Source organism: Phyllostomus hastatus, unplaced genomic scaffold (genome assembly GCF_019186645.2).
Source record: "Phyllostomus hastatus isolate PE091 unplaced genomic scaffold, TTU_PhHast_1.1 phas_contig_495, whole genome shotgun sequence".
NCBI classification, from domain to species: Eukaryota; Metazoa; Chordata; class Mammalia; order Chiroptera; family Phyllostomidae; genus Phyllostomus; species Phyllostomus hastatus.
The window spans coordinates 7,898,242-7,915,544 of record NW_025333895.1 but is presented as its reverse complement, the minus strand read 5'-3'; positions in this window follow the sequence as shown (position 1 = coordinate 7,915,544).

Sequence of the window (17,303 nt, the reverse complement as noted above, 5' to 3'; positions counted from 1 at the left end):
TGGGAGCGGGTGGGGCCCACCGGCACCGGGATGAGTTCATGGGACGCCCCGCCCTTGCCGAGTAAGAGGCGGCAGCCGGTCCGTGGGTGCTTTGGGCGTGGTCGGGGGGATCACGGAAGGGCCCCTGCTGGAGGCGCCCAGAGCAAGCTGGACAAGCTGGACGTCCGGACAGAGGCCCAGCCCGGACAAAGATGGGGCACCCAGGGCCAGCAGCACTGGGTGCGGCCGGAGTGGGGCTCAGGCCTGGCAAGACGGGGGTGAGTCCCTGTGCCTGGAGCACCCGCCCACGGGGGCCCCTTGCTCCTGGGGGGACTCCAGGGCCCACTCGGGGCCTGAGCCCGTCACCCCCGGGGCCTCGGTTTCCTGCGCTTCTCTGAGGCACGTGCCCCCTGCGTCGGTGTTTAGGGAGTGGAGCAGATGGTGGGCGCAGTAGCACTTTAAATTAAGGATTCCGAAAGCGCATTAAATTTAGATTTAATAAGACAGTTACTGTATGGGAATCAGGGGCCCACCGATTACTCTTCAAGTGCGAAGGTCCCATCCCTTTCCGAGTTAATCTCGAGAACTGTGTGTGCGTGCTCCGGGGTGGGGGAGGGGCTGGCCTCCCCCCCTCTCCTGGTCTCAGCCCCTGCGGGGACCGGCCTCGACCCGTCACAGGGCCCTCCCTCCCGGGGGGAGCCCAAACAGGCCTGGGGCCACCAGAAGCCACTCTTTTCCTGCCCATTTGGCAGGAAGGGAAACTGAGGCCCAGAGAGGGGAAGGGCCTGGGCTGGAGCATTGCCGTTGGGTGGTGCTGGGTGTAGATGGCGGATGGGGGGTGGGGACAGTGGCAGGGAGGAGGCCGGGCCTGGGAGGGCAGCCTCGCGGGAGGGACACAGGGTTTGTGTCCCGTGATGGGAGATTTGCTGAGCGCGAGTCATTGGCCGGAGGGAGGTGGGCGGGGAGCATCTCTGGGCCCCCGCCGCTCCTTTCCAGGCCCCGCCCCCTTCCCCACAGACCTGCCCAGATTCTGGGAGCCGGCCTGCCCCCCACGCCCAGGCCCACTGGCCTGCCTCAGCCCCCAGCACCACGCCCCCACTTCCCCTCGAACCGGGGGGCTGGGAGCTGCCCAGTGAGGGGTGCTCTCCTGTGGCCACAGTGAAGCTGGTCCCCTCGTCACCCCCAGGACAGCAGGGGAGGCCCTGGGTCTCGAGACCGGAGGGACCCAGCTCCCACCTCCCCCAACGGATTAAGGCCCCTGCTCAGTGCCTGGAACTGGCAGCTGTGCTATCAACGATTGATCTGTTTGACGAGAAAAGCAGACGTTGTCACCTGCTATGAGCCGGCCCAGTGGGCTCCGCGGGCAGCCTGGCCTGGGGGGGGCCGAGCCCCAGCCGCCATCCTGCAGGCTCTCGGCAAGGGGGCTGGGGGGCTGGGGCCCTGGCTCCCCCGGGACAGCAGCCTGGCCGGGGACTGGCCGCCTGAGACCGGAGCCAGGTCTCCAGGACAAGGGTTGGCACCTGTTTGCTCTGTGAAAGTCGCTGCTCTTCCCGGGACCTTGCCTGTCCCCCTGCTTGTCACCTGCAGGAAAGGACCTGGGGTGACAGGGGCAGAGAGCCCGAGGCCAGGTGTCCACCAAACAGGACCCCAGGCCAGGCTCAGGGTCGCTCCCTGGGGCAGCCCTCAGATGGGGGGGGCAATGGTCACAGCGACCGTCTTGATGGCTCACCGTGGGTTTCCTGAACTTGTGCTGGGGTCCCTGTCTTCTGCTGGTCACGAGCTCCGCCCGCCTGCCCCGTCCAGCCCTGGGCTGGGCACAGCGCCCCCCCATGGCCACGGTCCAGACCACGGACGGGCCTCTGTTTTCTCGTTAATAGAGGTGGACGCAGTGCCCACGCGGTGACGGCAGCAGCAGCCACCTCACCCGCTTTTCTCAGGGGACAGTGAGGACCCACAGACTCACGGGGGAGACAGGAGGGGGCACCCAGGAGAGCCCAGTGGGAACGGGGGGCCTACGTGGGCTCAGCTCCAGCCCCCCGCACACCCCTGCCCCACCCCACCCAGTACAAGTGCAGGGAGCCTGGGAAAGCTGGCAGGGCCTTGGGGGCCTCCGGTGGTGGGGCGCCCTGCCCCCGGCTGGATGCACACATGGGGGCCCCTGGAACGGGAGGAGGTGGGGGACAGCACGCACTGCCTCTGGGTTGTTGGGAGGGTCGCGAGGAGCAGGGGCCCCTGGAGATCGGACATTAAGGTGGGGGTGGGAGGGGCGGGGGGCCGTAGGGGGGTCTGCCTGCTGCTCCAGAGGGGGCCAGAGCACCGAGCACTTAGGACCCCGCTCTGCCGCTGGCCAAGACCAAGGCCGGTCTGCTCTACAGAGCAGCTCCTCGTGACCAAAACTTAATTATTTTTCCTAAAGTAAAACAAAAACAAAAACAAAAACAAAAACAAGCCCTGGCTGGCGTAGCTCAGTGGACTGAGCGCCGGCCTGCTAACCAAAGTCTCGCAGGTTCGATTCCCAGTCAGGGCACAGGCCTGGGTTGCAGGCCAGGTCTCCAATAGGGGACACGTGAGAGGCAAACACGCACTGATGTGTCTCTCCCTCTCTTTGTCCTTCCCTTTCCCTCTCTCTGAAATAAATAAGTGAAATCTTTCATAATAATAGTAATAATAATAGTAATGACCCCTGATAACAACAGCACTCTGTGTGCCCAGAGGGGAGCGGGCGCTCTAACCCAGCAAGGCCTCCCGGGGACCCAGAGGGCCTCTCTGCCGGTTGGGGCTCCCCCATCCCCAGAATCCTCTGCCCTCCCCAGGGGCCACAGCCCTGGAACTCTGCACCCCCCCTCAGGTAAGGGCTCCTCAGAGCCTCCAAACTGTGGGGTTCAGTCCCCACAGCCCTGGACTGTCCGAAGGACCTGGGGCAGGGATGAGTCAGCTGGGGAGACACAGCCCCCGAAAGATCTAAGGAGCTGCGCCCGGCTCCACGGGAGAGCAGAGCCGCTGGGCCGCAGGGGGTCTGCGCAGGACGGGCCCTGCTGGCCTGGCGTGGGGATTAGGGGACTGAGGCCAGGGCGGTGGGGAGGGCCAGAGGCCAGTCCCCTGCCCACTCCATCCCCCGCCCCACACTGGAGCCGCCCCGCCCCCGCTGCCAGGCAGGGGCTCCCATACACAGCAGCGCCCAGCAGACAGGAGGCCAAGAAGGGTTTGCCTGAGCTCCTCCACAGGCAAGGGTGTCCGGCCCGGCCCAGCCTGGCAGCCCCCCCATGGAAGGACAGGTGCACAAGGACCACTACCCGAGGGCTCTGAGGCCGACCCCTGATCTGTCCCGTGGCACGGAGCATCCCCAGCGGTGGGGAAGAGGCAGAGAGGAAGGCACCCCCGATCAGGAGGGAGGGGAGGGAGCCGGGCGCCCCCTCTCCGCTGCCGCGCCCCATGGGCTGGCTGCTCCTGTCTGTTTAACGGCGGGCTTCCCCGGGAAGCTGTCGCCAGCAGTCTGCAAACATCACTTCCCGCTCCGCCGCCGCCTGCCAAGTGCCGCCACCAGCTTGGCTCGCAGGCCGCGCGCAAGCTGCCGGGCCTGGCACCCGGCTCCTCCGGGCCTCCCTCGGCGCTGGCTGGGAGGGCTGTCCCCAAGCGCCCCGGCCTCGCAGCCCCGGCGGGTCCTAGCCCTCTCCCCTCGGCAGCCTCGGTAGCCTCAGAGGCCCCCGGGGGCCCCACAACGGCTCGAAGACACCTTTGGGGGATTCGCAGAACTCTGGGGAGCTGGTGCATTTGGGAGAGTTTGGGACCCTAGGAGGGACAGCCTTGGGGACAGGTCACCACTTAGGGTCAGCACTGCGCCAGAGCCTAAGACACTGCAGCCCTCGGGTCCTAGCCCCTGGGGGCCATTCAGGGTCACGAGCCCCTTCAGGAAGGGTGCCGGCACCCTTGGACGGGTCCCTGTGGCGTGAGGTCCCAGCTTGGTCCCACCTGACCCTGGGGCCCGGGGCAGGGCAGCCCTGGGGGGACAGAGCTCCATCTGCTTCCCCGCAGCCTGGACCATGACAGGCCCCCTCTCCCCACCCTCCCTGGGCCCTCAGCTGGCAGGGGGGAGAGGTTCAGCCCCCCAACCCCACCAGGAGCCCCCAGTCCCGGTGCCTGGAACCCCAGCCTCCAAGCTACTCCAAGGCTCCGCCTTCCAGACTGGGCCGCACAGTTTAAAGTGAACAATTGTGCCGTCTCGTGGCCTCGTAATTAAGTGTCTCTTCATCCCAATTATTGTCAGAGAGCGACTCGTTCTCCGGCAATAAAACCCAACCTGCTTTGGGCGGGGGCCTGAGAGAGGCTCCTCCCTGCCCTCCTCCTGCAGCCGGAGTTGGGGGTGGGGTGGGGGAGGTGCCCAGCTCCCTGCTAGGGCTGGGAGACCCTCCGTCCTCGCTTTCTTTGCAGACCCCCTGCAGGCTGGGGGCAGCCCTGGAGCTTCCTATCTGCATTTGGGGGCTGCCAGGCAGGGTGGGGGGCAGCCTGGACCCTGGGCTCAGGGCTTAGGGAGAGACTGTGGATGGTTCTCGGGAGCGTGCACCCCCACGCACACGTGTGCACACACACACACGCACACACGTGAACATGGCCCATCAGACCCCATGGCCGCTCTCCAGCGCTGGGGAAGAGCCCCAGCTGGGGTCTTGGGCCCGATTTAGCATTTGTTCTTCCAGTAGGAGCCCAGGTGGCCTCCGTTTCTGTACCCACAAAAAGGGGGTGATGACCGGCCCCCTGTGCTGTCTCCTGGGGGGAGGGGGGACAGAGCCCAGTGGTGGGTGGAACGGAGGATGGAGCCGCCCAAGTCCAGCAGGGGTCAGAGCCCGCCGGGGCCAAGGTCACCCAGCACCACACTGGGCAGGAACTCCTCTGGATGGTGGGTCGTGTCCCCGAGGTCCCGCCCCACGCCCACAGACAGAGCCCTGGGCGGAGGACAAGCCATTTTCCTTCGAGCATTTAAACAATCGGGGCCAAAACGTGCCTAGCGGGGGTTTTTGCGAGGGAGGAGAAGCGGGAAATAATGAGCTGACCCAAGGAATTTGGTCCAATGTAATCTTCTAACGAGAATTGACTTTAAAATTATGGTTATTATCCCTATTTCCTTTCAGGAGCAGTTAAGACACTTCCGAAGGTGAGGTATTGATGTCCAAGTTCACGGGGCGCATGCCAGCACGGCGAGCCACTAAGGAGGGGAGCGAGGACCTTGGCGCGGTCAGCAAGCGCGGCCCTGGCCTCGGCCACTCGCCAGCACACGGCTCCCGGAGCCCAGGGCGGTGTCACCCCGGGGAGGGATGGGGGGTGGGGGGTGGGCTGCACAGACCCTCTTGTGACCGTGTGTTCGGCAGCTCAGTGGGCGCAGGGGAGAGCCCAGTGGAATGTGAGGTCGGTCTGGGGTGGGGCAGAGGTCAGGGCTGCCTGGAGCCCCATTCGAAGGTCAGAGGTGGCCTCTGTCAAGGCCTGGCTGGTGACCGGGGCTCTGGGAGTGTCGCTGTCCCAGAAGCTGGCACGGGGTGTGCTGGACCACGGGGGCCTGATGGCTGCCCTGGGGGGGCACCTTTGCCCGGCTCCACCCCCGGACCCTGCTCGGCTAACATCTGTCCTGTGCTCGCCGTGGGCCCTGGACAACGGCTGGAGTTCCTCCTCCCAGCAGCCCCCTTTGCGGGGAAGGACTTGGAAGTCCGGGCCGGGGCTGGGCTCATGGACACGGCAGGAGGGGCCGGCGTTTGCCCCAGTCCAGTCCGACCCTGGAGCCGACGCTCCCGCCTCCCCTGAGCCTCCGTCTCCCCACGTGGGTCCGGTGTCTCTCCGGTCCTCTCCTGCCCTGCCCTGCTTCTGGCGTCCGCTCAGGCAGGGGACAGTGGTCCAACCACAGCTCGGAGGGCCTTGGAGGCCGGAGGCAGGGCCACACGGGACCTCCCCAGCCCCAGACACCTCTTGCTGTCCCCAGAGCTCCCTCTGGGAGCCAGGGCTGGGGTGGCGGAGGAGACGGCTTTAAAAGCTGCTTCTGGGCAGCCACAGAGATGCACAGGGCAGACATCCCAGCTGCCGGTGGTACCTCGGATCCTGCCGCCCGTGGGGGGACAGGCTTGGCGGAGCTGAGGAGTCAGGCATGGGCCCAAGGGACACAAGGACAGAGAGGACAGCCCGGGGCTCATGGAGTGAGGGTGAGGGGACAGGCCGGTTCCTGTCGGGCTTCGGACAACTCCTGTGTGCCTGGGAGACGGGGGTGCCCCCTGCGGACGCCAGCGGTCAGTGATGCTCTGGCGGCCCCTGTCAGCCTGGTCCTGGGTTGGAGGGCCGGGGTCTGGATAAGGCCTTTCCTGCAACGCGACCCCGTTACACCATTTTTGTTGGGAAGGTTGACGCCCTGCCTTCTCAGGAGGGCCCCCTGAGCCTCCTGGAAGCGGCTACGGACCTGTCAACACGGCCCGGGCAAGCCCGAGTTCCAGGCTCCTCTGTCCGTCTGTCTGTCCCCTCCAGTGCACCCTCTGCTTCCCGGCCAGCGCCAGGCGTGGGGTGGGCGCCCGAGCCTGGAGACGCTGACTCCAGCGGGGGGAACCACACGGGACTGGGTGGGCCTTTGCCGGTGCTGTCTCTGCCCTTTCAGCCTGGAGGTCAGCCTGCAGCCCCTCGTGAGGGCGAGTCCTCCTCCAGCCCCGCAGCCGGCTTCCTCGCGTCCAGTTCTCTCCTGCCCAGCGAGCCGGGCTCAGGGTCCCAGCTCCGTTCCTCCCGCACCGGTGTGGCCCCGCCCCGCTCCGAGGGCCGAAGGGGAGGGCTCAGGGCGACCCCCATATCTCGCTGTGGCCTCCGCCAACAAGACTCGGATGGATCTGAGACAGGGCTGCGCAGCCTCACGCCTGTAACTTTAAATTAAAAAGCCGCGCGTGTTTATGGCTTCCCCCGGCAGCTCCGCGCGGCAGCCCCATAAAGACGATATTATGGTACAAGCCATTATGTGCCGAGCGACTGTATATACATTTCTAAATGGTTCGGCAAACAGCAGCCTACTTACGGGCAGGGAAGGGGAGCCGGTTCATTTGGGGTAACAAATGGCCCTTGATTTGATTTTAAATGCAATGACAGCCGAATTTATTCCTTATTTAATCACTTCCCTGCGCTGTGGAGAGCGGGCGATATTAAACGCCACGTGCGGGGCCGGCTCCGGAATGGGCGCGGGGGGCGGGGGAATGGATTATGTTTATGGGGTCGAGACAGAGACCGCTGCGCGCGGCGCGCGGCGCGGGCCCGGAACGGGGGTTTCTGTCATTTAGACAGCGGCTTTCTATCCTTGTTTCTCCCCGCTCCCAATTTCTCAGTAATAAAAGTATAGGCAATGCGGTTCTCCCTGCGTTACAGACAAACCATCTTGATTCTCTATTCAATATTTTTATTCATCCCGAGGACTCGGAGGCGTTTGATGGGGCGAACCGGCCCGCGGGTCGGGATCCCTCCGCCTCTCCGCCAGCTGGCGCGTTTGCGGGGCGCTGCGCCCGCACTCCACCGGATGTTCGTTTGTGGGACTCCGGGCGGCCTGGGAGATGGCTCGGTGGCCCCGTTTTGTGTCCTATTTAATTAGGAATTACTATCTGGAATCCCTCGCCAGCGCGGGCTGCGACCCGTGGCTCCGGGGAGTGGGGTGAGGGGAGGGGGGTGGCGGGGAGCAGAGAGAGGTCTCGGGGGCTCCAGGCAGCCCCCAGTGAGCGTCTGGGGCCTGAGTGAGGACAGAGGCCACCAGCGTGTGAAGTGGGAGACGGTGTCGAGGGGCAGCTGCCACAGGGACCCTGGTATTGCGGTGGAACAGCCAGAGCGAGGCCCCGTGGAAAGCGTGGGGCCGGGAGCACAGGGGAGCAGGTCCTCTGGCCGGCTCCTCTCCCTGGGTGGCCTGGGTGGCCTGGGTGGTGGTGGGGGCGGTAGGAGGGGGCGGTCCCAGCTGTGGACAAGTGCCACGCCCCCACTTCCCCTCCCCATCCCTGGCTCATCTGCTTCAGTGGGGCTCAGCCCGGCGGTGGGGACGCTGCCTGTTGTTTCTGGGGCGTCTGCTCTCGGGCGGCTGCAGACAGCAGCCGCCCCAGCTCTCAGGCTGTCTGCAAGGGGCGGGGGCCGGTCCCAGGGGTTCAAATGGCTCCGGGGACATCGCGAGGCAGCCAGCCAATGGGCAGAGGCGTGTGTGGGTAGCTGTGCTGTGGTTCAGGGACGTTTGGCGTCCCAAGCAGCAGAGAATAAATAGCGTTGGCGTATCCTTCAATCCCCAGGCCCCCCTTCCTGCCCAGGCCGCCGGCGGTCCCTCACCCCCAAGCCACCCCGAGAATGACAGCGTCGCCCCCCAGGGGCCACTTGTCAGGCTGCAGCACGGGCTCTTCAGCCCCCACCCCCGAGCCCTCCCTGCACAGGTGTGACCCAGGGACCTCACACTCAGGGCCCAGGGGGGGCTCAGCTCCGGGTCCGACTCTGCCAGCCAGGGCCGGGGCTTGGACGAGCCCACCCCAGGCCTCCGTGCCCACCTGCCGGCCTGGCTCCTGTGGGCCCACCCCAGAGCCCTGGCCCCAGGCCCCGGGAGGTCACCTAGGTGCCCCTCGGCCAGGAGGTGCTGGAGGAGTGGTCTGGGGAGGCTTCATGGAGGAGGAGCTCTGGAGAAGGCCCTGTGTCCAGAGCAGGACATAGGAGGCCAGAGCGGGGGGCGAGGAGGTGGGCAGTGCAAGAGGGACAGGCGGGTTCCAGGCTTTGGAGCCAGCCCGACCACCGGGGGAGGGTGCCGCTCAGCTCCCCATGCGGGGGGACAACCACAGGACACTTCCAAAGGACAGCCTGCAGACACCCACATGTTGGTACACAGCCCTGGACATTCAAAGTGACAAGTGTCCCCTGTGAGGTGGAGAAGGGGTCAGGCCGGAGACCAGGGCCTGGCTGGACCTGGAGGATGGAGGGGTGACCCGGCACCACGGCCCAGACCACCCCGGGGAAGGCCGGTGGGGCCAGGCTCCTGCCCTCCGGGACTCACGGCATGCCAGTGTCCAGAGCCAGCGGGACCCGCCTTTGACATGTCCTGTGCTCACGGGCCAGCCTGGGGCCCTGGGGACCCAGGTGGGGGACCCGAGTGTCTGCGGGTGGGCAGTGCCCGAGAATTCAGCTGCTGCCGCTGCCAGAAGTGCCCTGGGAGGAGGGGGAGGGAGCGGGCGGCCGTCTGGCTGGGCCCCAGGGGAACACGCTGTTCCCTCCACCTTCTCGGCGGGGACCCGTCTGAATGCCGGGCCTGTGCCACGCCAGGGACCGCACCAGCGATGCCAGGCAGGGGGAGGGGAGCGGGGGGGCGGAGGGGAAACGGGGTGCTGTGGGCCTCCCAGCTGCCACCCCAGCCCGAGTCCCGTGACCCCCCAGGGAGACCCCTCCCTGGCAGAGTCGGCTGAAGGAGGGGGAACCCTCGGCGGAACACTGCCGCCGCCCTGGGAGTTCTGGTCTTCCTGGGACAGAGGTGGGGGGGGCGGACAACGGACATCGAGGACCCGCCCAGCCCAGCGCAGTCGCCACCCATCTCTGTGCCTCCCTGTCCCCACCTCTCGGTTAGCCTTGTCCCCCAGGGTGGGAGGGGTGACCGTGTGAGTGACAGGGGCCGGGGCAGCCGTGTGGGTGCCTGCGTTCTCCCCCTTCCCGGGGCCCTCTCCCGCCGGGCCGGGTTGCCCCAGAGCCTGGGCGCTCGGGGGCAGGAGGGCCAAGGGGCCTGGGCACTCAGCCTGCCCCCGCTACCCAATGGCCCTGTGACCCTGAGGGACTCTCTGCCCTCACCCAGAAACGGGGTGCGGGGGAACGCCTGGCTCCTGTGAGCCGGCTGCGCTCTCAGCCCAGGGAGGAGGGGTTGCCTGGTGGGGCCACACGGGCCCCTGGAGGGGTTCCCGGCAGACTGAGTGCCTGAAGCGTGCCAGGTCCCAGGGTCCAGAGGGGACAAGGCAGGGGCCTGAGGCCCTGGGGAGGGACAGTGGCGGGGAAGACAGCCTTGCGCTAGCCGAGGACGGCTGTGTGCAGACCTGCATTTTCCAAGGCGCATCTAGGGTGCGGGACAGCCCCCTCTGCTGGTGTCTGGAGGGGGTGCACCTCCTTGGAGGGCAGGCCGCCATCCTGGGGACCCACAGGGTCTGAGGTGGTCGATGCAAGTGCGGCTGGCATGTTCTTGGGGGGTTTCGGCCTCAAAGAGCCAGGGACACACGTGACTCCCTTCCAGGGGGGTAAAGGGGGACAAGCCCCGGCCTGGCAGGGGGAACCTGGAGAACAGGCTCAGCCTGCGGCCCAGGTCAGCAGGTCGGGGCACGGTGTGCACCCTGGTGGGGCGTACCGGAAGGCCCCTCAGCCCTGCGGCCTCTGTCCCCCACACCCCCCTGTCTGGCCGTGAGAGGCACACCAGACGGGTCCCAGCAGAGGGACCGTCGGCGAAATCCCTGACCAGTTGTCCTCTGGACCGTCAAGGTCATCGAAAACAAGGACACGCTGAGACGCTGTCACAGAGGAGCCTAAAAGGTGTGATGACCGACCGTCCCCCGGGGTCCTGGGTCCTGGGACAGAGAAGGACATGAGGTAAAAACTGAGGACATCTGAGTGACACGGGGACTTTAGTTAATTAAAAATGCATATTCCCGGGGGGCGGGGCCAGGTGACTCCGGGGTAGGATGTGACCTTCGTCGAGTCGCAGCCTTACGACTGGACGCCTGGACCGGGGCCTGTGTGGGTCCCTGCAGCCCCAGGCTGCGGCCCCCCACCCTCCCGGTGGCAGAGAGCCATTGCGCCAGCCCCGGCCTCTGTGTCTGAGCCCCTGCATTGTGCGGGACTGTCCGGGTGAACAGGAGAGCGACGCCTGTCCCGGAGGAGGGGGCTTCTTCCAGGGCACGGGGTCCTGCGGCCTCGGGGAGAGGGGCGGGCGGGGGGGTCCGGAAGGGCGGGCGTGTTCGGAGGGAGGGTGGCCGGAACAACCGCATTTTAACCCGTCATAATGTGGAGAGTTTTGTTATGAAAAACACCAGAAACCCATTAATGTAAATCATAAAATATTCAGCAAGGAAGTCGCTTAAATGTCTTGTGTTCCCAGAAACGGTGCCGAGCGCTTCCTGCCTCGGCCGCCCGAACGGCAGCTCCGCTGTGAGTCTGCAGGGCCATTAGCTCAGGCCTGGGAGCATTAGGTCATTGCCGCCGCGGATGGCAGCGGGGGGCGGGTGACGGGGCGAGGGGACAGCAGCGCTCCCGGGCAGCGGCCACGGCCCCCCGTTTTGTGCGGCTGCAGCGGCATGCACTGTTGGGGCTCCCACGTGGTGTCCCCCATGGTTCCGGGTCCCCCGGAGGACCCCTGCGCTGTCCCCAGGAGACAGCAGGCGATGGATGGGGCCTCCCGGGTCTTCAGTCACTGTGTGAGCAGTGTCCGCGTGCCCGGCCCCTTGGGACACGCCGTCCTGCTGTTGGCCTGCCTCTCACGGTCGCAACGGGCTTCTCCCGAGAGCCTCTGTCACCTCGTCTTGGCAGACTGAGGTCGTGTGGCCGGTGAGCGTCGAGGGGAGGACTGGAGCCACCACACCTGTGGGGTCTCGGGCCCCCCCTGAACAAACACGGGAAAATGCAAACGCGAAACCACTGGGCACAGGGGAAGGCGAGGGTGCACCGGATGCTACCGCCAAACAGACGGGAAACAGCAGGGGTGGGCGAGGCTGCGGAGACGCCTGAACCCTCGTGGGAGGATGGGGGGGGCGGGGGCGGGAGAACGGGGCAGCCGCTATGGAAAGCAGCAGGGTGGTCCCTGAAAAACTGAACGTAGAGTGACCCCACGTCCCAGCAACCCCACGTCTGAGCACGCCCCCCCCCCCAAGGAGCTGGCGGTGGGTCTGGAAGGGACATTTGAACGGGCATGTCCGTCCCAACACCAGCGTGGACACGGCCCGGGGCCCCGTGTCAGGGGAAGGATGACCGGAGCGTGGCCCACCCCCGCGTCGGGGAGAGTCCCTCCGCCTCGGACAGGAAGGAAGCCCCGAGCTGGCGGCGCAGCGCGGGGGGGACTCGAAGACGCCGCGTGAGCGAAGCGCACCAGGCTCCGAGGGCCACCCCTGCGAGGGAGGTCCCACTCACACGCGGCCCCTGCCGGGGGCAGGCCCGCAGACACAGGGAGTCCAGGGTGGGAGTGGGGGGCTCACGGGGACCGGGCGTCCGTGTGGGACGACGGGCCGTCCTGCAGAGGACGGTGGCGGCAGAGGCTGCACAGCGGTGGGACTGTCCCTGCTGCCGCTGAGCCGCGTGCGCCCTGAGACCGGTTATACCGGTGAATTTCGCGCTATGTGTGTGGCACCCCAGGGTCAACACGAGAATGACAAGGAGGCGAGAGCGGTAAAGGGTGCGGTGAGGAGGCGTGAGGGTGAGCCGGGAAGCCGCAGGCCGCCCGAGGTCAAAGGGACGTCGCTGGCCCGGATGGCGGGCGGGCAGGCGGGCGTGAGGCCGGGTGCCAAGGGCGAGGTTCAGCACCTCGGAGAGAGGCCCGGCCGCACCTGGATGCGGGGGCGGGCCGCGCCGGGCCTGTCGGGAGCCGCCGGGCCGCGCTCCGGTGAAGCAGGCAGATGCGGGCTGAGGGCTGAGGCTCGCCAGGCGCTGCGCCGCTGGCTCCGGAAGGGCGGCTCCCTGAGGCTGCGGACCGAGGGCCGTCCCACCCCACCTGGAGCAGGGGTGTTGCTAAAGGCCCCTGGGGGTCTGGGTCCCGTTTTCCTGCGCCGACCCCACCTGCACCCCTGATTTTTCGGAAGCTCCTGCCCATCCCTGGGCCTCTTTTAAAAAAACAAAACAAAACAAAACAAGCCCTGGCTGGCGTAGCTCAGTGGATTGAGTGCGGGCTGCGAACCAAAATGTCGCAGGTTCGATTCCCAGCCAGGGTACATGCCTGGGTTGCAGGCCATAACCCCCAGCAACCGCACATTGATGTTTCTCTCTCTCTCTCTCCCTCCCTTCCCTCTCTAAAAATAAATAAATAGAATCTTTAAAAAAAAAAACAAAACAAAAACTTTTTATTGAACTTGCTGGGGTGACATTGGTTAATAAAATGGCATAGGTACAAGTCTGTAATTCTCTGGGCCTTGTAACTCGGCCCACAGCCGCTGGGCCTCCCTGGGAGCCAGGTGCCCATTTGGGCCCAAGGCGCGGTGGCCTGGGCTCTGCTGTGTTCTCCTGCCTGAGGCCCTTCACCCCACGTCTCACCTGGGTGGTGTGGGCCACCTCCTGGGAGACCTCATTGTTTTTGTCACAGGGAAGCCCTGGGGGTGTCCTATCGGCATTTGGCGGGGGGAGGGGGAGCTCACGGTTGAGCCAGCTCTGCCGCCTATGCCCCCCCCTCACGGGGCGGATGCGTCCCTGTGACACATTGCTTCACGTTCTGCAAATGTCGTTTCAGCCAGGAGCACGCAACCTTCCAGAAACCGAGCCTCAGGCGGTCCCAGCCACTCAGGTCCAGGGGAGGTGAGGGAGGGACATCTGGTCCCAGGGAAAGTCCTCTGGCCCGAATCGGCAGTTGTCACCCAGGGTCATCGAGGCCTTCTGTGTGCCCCGCGCCGTCACCGGCGGGCACGCGCTCACCCACGCTGGCACGTGGTCCCTGCGGGGGGGGGAGGGTCAGGGGCGGACGGGCTGAGTGCTCAGAAGCACCCAGCCCCAGAGGAGAGAGGGTGGTTAACCTTGGCCCGCTCTGCCGGCCACACCGTGGCGGCCAGCAGAGGGCACTGTGGGGCCCTGGACGCCCCAGTCCCATCCTGGAGGTGGGGAGGGAGCGGGACTCCCTGGGAGCAGTTCCCGGGGACCACGCTGTGTGAATGCACACCCTTCTGGGGCGAGCCTGCGTCCCGGCCCCTCCAGGGCGAGTTCCTTCGTTCATTCAAAACAACCCAAAACAACGCAGAGCTCGGCGGCTGCCCGCTCCCCATGAGCCCTGTCTTAGGGGCTGGAGTCCCGAAACCAGTGAGTTGTTGTAGAGGGGGGAGGGGCAGAGTGAACACGGCGGGGGGCGGGGCAATAGGAGGCCCTGGGCCTTGACCCCGCCCCCCAGGCCTGCGTCCGGCCGCGGAGGCGCTGGTGCTGAATTGGAGAGACCTTGGTGGCCCAGTCCGCAGAGGGGCCCCCCCTGAGATGCAGGAGCCCAGGGTGGGCCTGCTTCAGCCTGGAGTGCCGAGGGCTGAGCGGGAGGCACTGGCACCCCCCCCCCCATCCCTGCAGGGCGGCACTGGCTCTGGCACTGTCGGGCTCGCCAGAACAGTCGCCGCCATTCCATTATCTGGGGGCCTGGAAAATCTCTATTCATGAAAGCAAACTTAAAAATGAAAGAATAAGTCTGTTCTTTTAAAAAGCAAATTGCGACACCGGAATATTCATGAGCTGTGACTTGGCGGGAAGTGGCCGCGGCAGGGAGATTATGGTTTAGTTAAGTCAGCAGCAGAGGGATTTAGGGACCTGTCCCTCCAGGAATGGTTGTTAATTCTTTCCTGTTTGCCGGGCCTGAACGGAGCGTTTGATGTCATCATTCATTAACCTTGAGGCCACCCGCATGTCCCGGGCCCCCGCGGCCTCGGGTCCCTTCTCCCTGCCCGCACATGCGGACCGGAACTGACCTCCGCGGGACCACGGAGGGTGCGTGGGAGCCGGAGGGGGCGCGCCTGGTGAAGGCGCAGGGCCAACCGCACATCAGGAAATGCCCGAGACCTCTCAGCGCGAGGCCGAGTAAGGTCCCCCCAAAACTCATGTGCACCTGGAACCACAGAATGACTTTGGGTGGAAATCAGGTCCTTGCAGATGTGATGAGCTAAGGGCCTCAAGATGAGGTCTTCCTGGCATAGGGTGGCCCCAAGCCAACGACTGGGGTCCTTTAAGAAGAGGAGAGGACAGGGGCACTAAGGAGACCAGGACACAGGCACAAGGCCCAGGAAGATGGGGCAGCGATTGGAGCAAGGTGTCTGCAAGCCCAGGGACACTGAGCATGTCTGATGACACCAGGAGCTGGGGGAGGCCTGGGACAGGCCCTCCACCGTCACAGCCTCCCAGGGGACCAGCCCTGCTGACTTCTGCACCTCAGACACGTGGCGTCCGGAACCAGGAGAGCAAATTCCTGTCGCTCGATGCTCCCTTCTCCGTGAGGCTTTGTTCTGGCTTCCCCAGGACAGCCCTCCATTTGGTGACAGTTGGAAGGTAGCCAAATGGCCAAATGACGGGGGAGTGGGGACCGGCTGGGGGCCTGCAGCTGGCTTTCAGTAGGTACGGGGTGTGACAAGGTCCTGCCCCTCCTCTCTCTGGGCCCGAGGTCTCCCACTGCAGGGTGTGAGGACAGAGCTGTGCTTTTCAAACCGGGTTCCTTAGTGCACCCCCAGGGGTGGTGGGGCCACTTCCTCTCGTTGGAGTGCCTCAGTACTCCCACCTCCTCCCTCTTGATGCCCGGTGGGCTCCTAGGCATCCTTCATTGCCCCATCCCACGACCTTCCCCTTCCCTCAGGGTGCTGATGGAGCTGCTGTGTCCCCAGAGTTCAGCACACACCCACTCAGAGGCTCCCAGCTGCGGCCCGGGATTCGTGGAGCCCGCTTGTTCCCTGTTACTGGCCGGTCCCAGTAGGACCACAGCTCGCCCCTGCCCTCTTGTGGCCATCTTGAGGAACTGCTGGCAGCTGCTGTTGAAGGGTTTGGGATCTCGAAGGGGTGAGACACACTCCAGGCAAGGAGAAGAGGGCTGGTGCCCCCGGACCCGGCTTGGAGTCTGCTTTGCTGGGAGACCCCCTCCAGCTTTCCCAGCCAGGAGCTGAGTGGGTTGAGGTGGGAAGGTCACAGGAAGGGGGGTCGTCCCCTTGGCTGCCATCACCCAGGGCAGTTCAGGCTCTTCCCAGAGACTGTAGGTGCCAGGTGGGAGCCGGGACTGGGGTGGGCCCTGCCAACTCTCCCGGATTCAGACCTGTGCATTCAAGGGCCTCCCAGCTATGTCCATTTGGGTGTCCACGTGCAGTAACCACGTGCAGGGCTGGGCTCAGCACGCTCCTCACCCCACCTTCTCCTCCTCTTTGAGGTGGTGGCCCCGCTGTGTGGCTGCGTGCCCTGCCACCCAAGCTGGGACTGTTCACGTCACTCCTGCTTTTGTTCTTACTTATCTCGCCCCGCACCCTGGGTCTCCTCTGTCCGTGACACTATGGAACAACCGGCGCTTCTGCCCCCTGCAGGAGCCCCATTCCTGGGCAGCGTCCTGGTCTCCAGCCTCGGTCGTCGCCCTGTCTTCCGTGAGCAGCGGGCGTAGCTCCTGGCAGCAATTAGTAAGCACTAGAGCGGACAAACTGAATTTTTGCATGCACCGGGATGATCGTAGGAGGACATGAGTGCAAACCGGAGTGAAGAGTGAACTCCCACAGGTGCCGGACGCCGGGACGGGCTCCCCATCTGGACTGGGAGCCCCTGAGGATGGGGCCTGTGTCTCGCCTCTGCTCAGTGGAGCTCCCCCCACCCACCCAAGGACATTTTTTTCATTGCTTTTAGAGAGAGAGAGAGAGGAAGGGAAAGAGAGAAACATAGATTTCAGAAAGAAGCATTGGTTGGTTGCCTCCGCACACGACTGGACCGGATATCGTAGGCGCCGGACCGCGGATGGAACCGAAACCCCAGCATGTGCCCCGGCCAGGACTCACACCTGCACCTCTTCCCCTCAGAATGAGGCTCCAACCCATTGAGCCACACTCGCCAGGGCTCAGTACAGGCTTTTTTACTGAATACAATGAGTGCGTGCAGGTCAGGCACGCGGTCTGGGTCTGGCCCTGACCCAGATCAGCACTGACCATTTGTCACCCCGCAGGAAGTGTGCGTGCTGAGTCCCCGGGCAGCTCCCTTTCCCCAGGTGCCCGCAGGCAGGCCCGAGTGAGTCAGAGGCTTTGCAACGGCGCGGAGGCCTGAGAGCGGAGGTTCGGGTCGGCGGGAGACCCCGCGCTGCTAACAAGCCCACAGGGGCTGCTGCGGGTCGGGGACTGCAGTCAGAGAACTCTGCTCAAGAGCGGTGTCCCCGCCCCAAATAAAACAGCAGCAGCCAGATACACAATTTAAAATTTTCTAGAAGTCACCTCTTTAAAAAGTATCAAGAAACAGGTGAAACCAATTTCGATACATTTTACTTTACCCTGTGTACACAAGATATTAGGTCAACATGTAAACAATGTTAAAAAATTGATTTTACGTTGTCTTTTTCTGCTAACTCTTGGAGATCCGTGTGTGCATTTTACATTTGGAGCCCAGTTCAGAACTGGTCAGCAAACTCAATGGTTCCGCGTGGCCAGTGGACCTGAGCT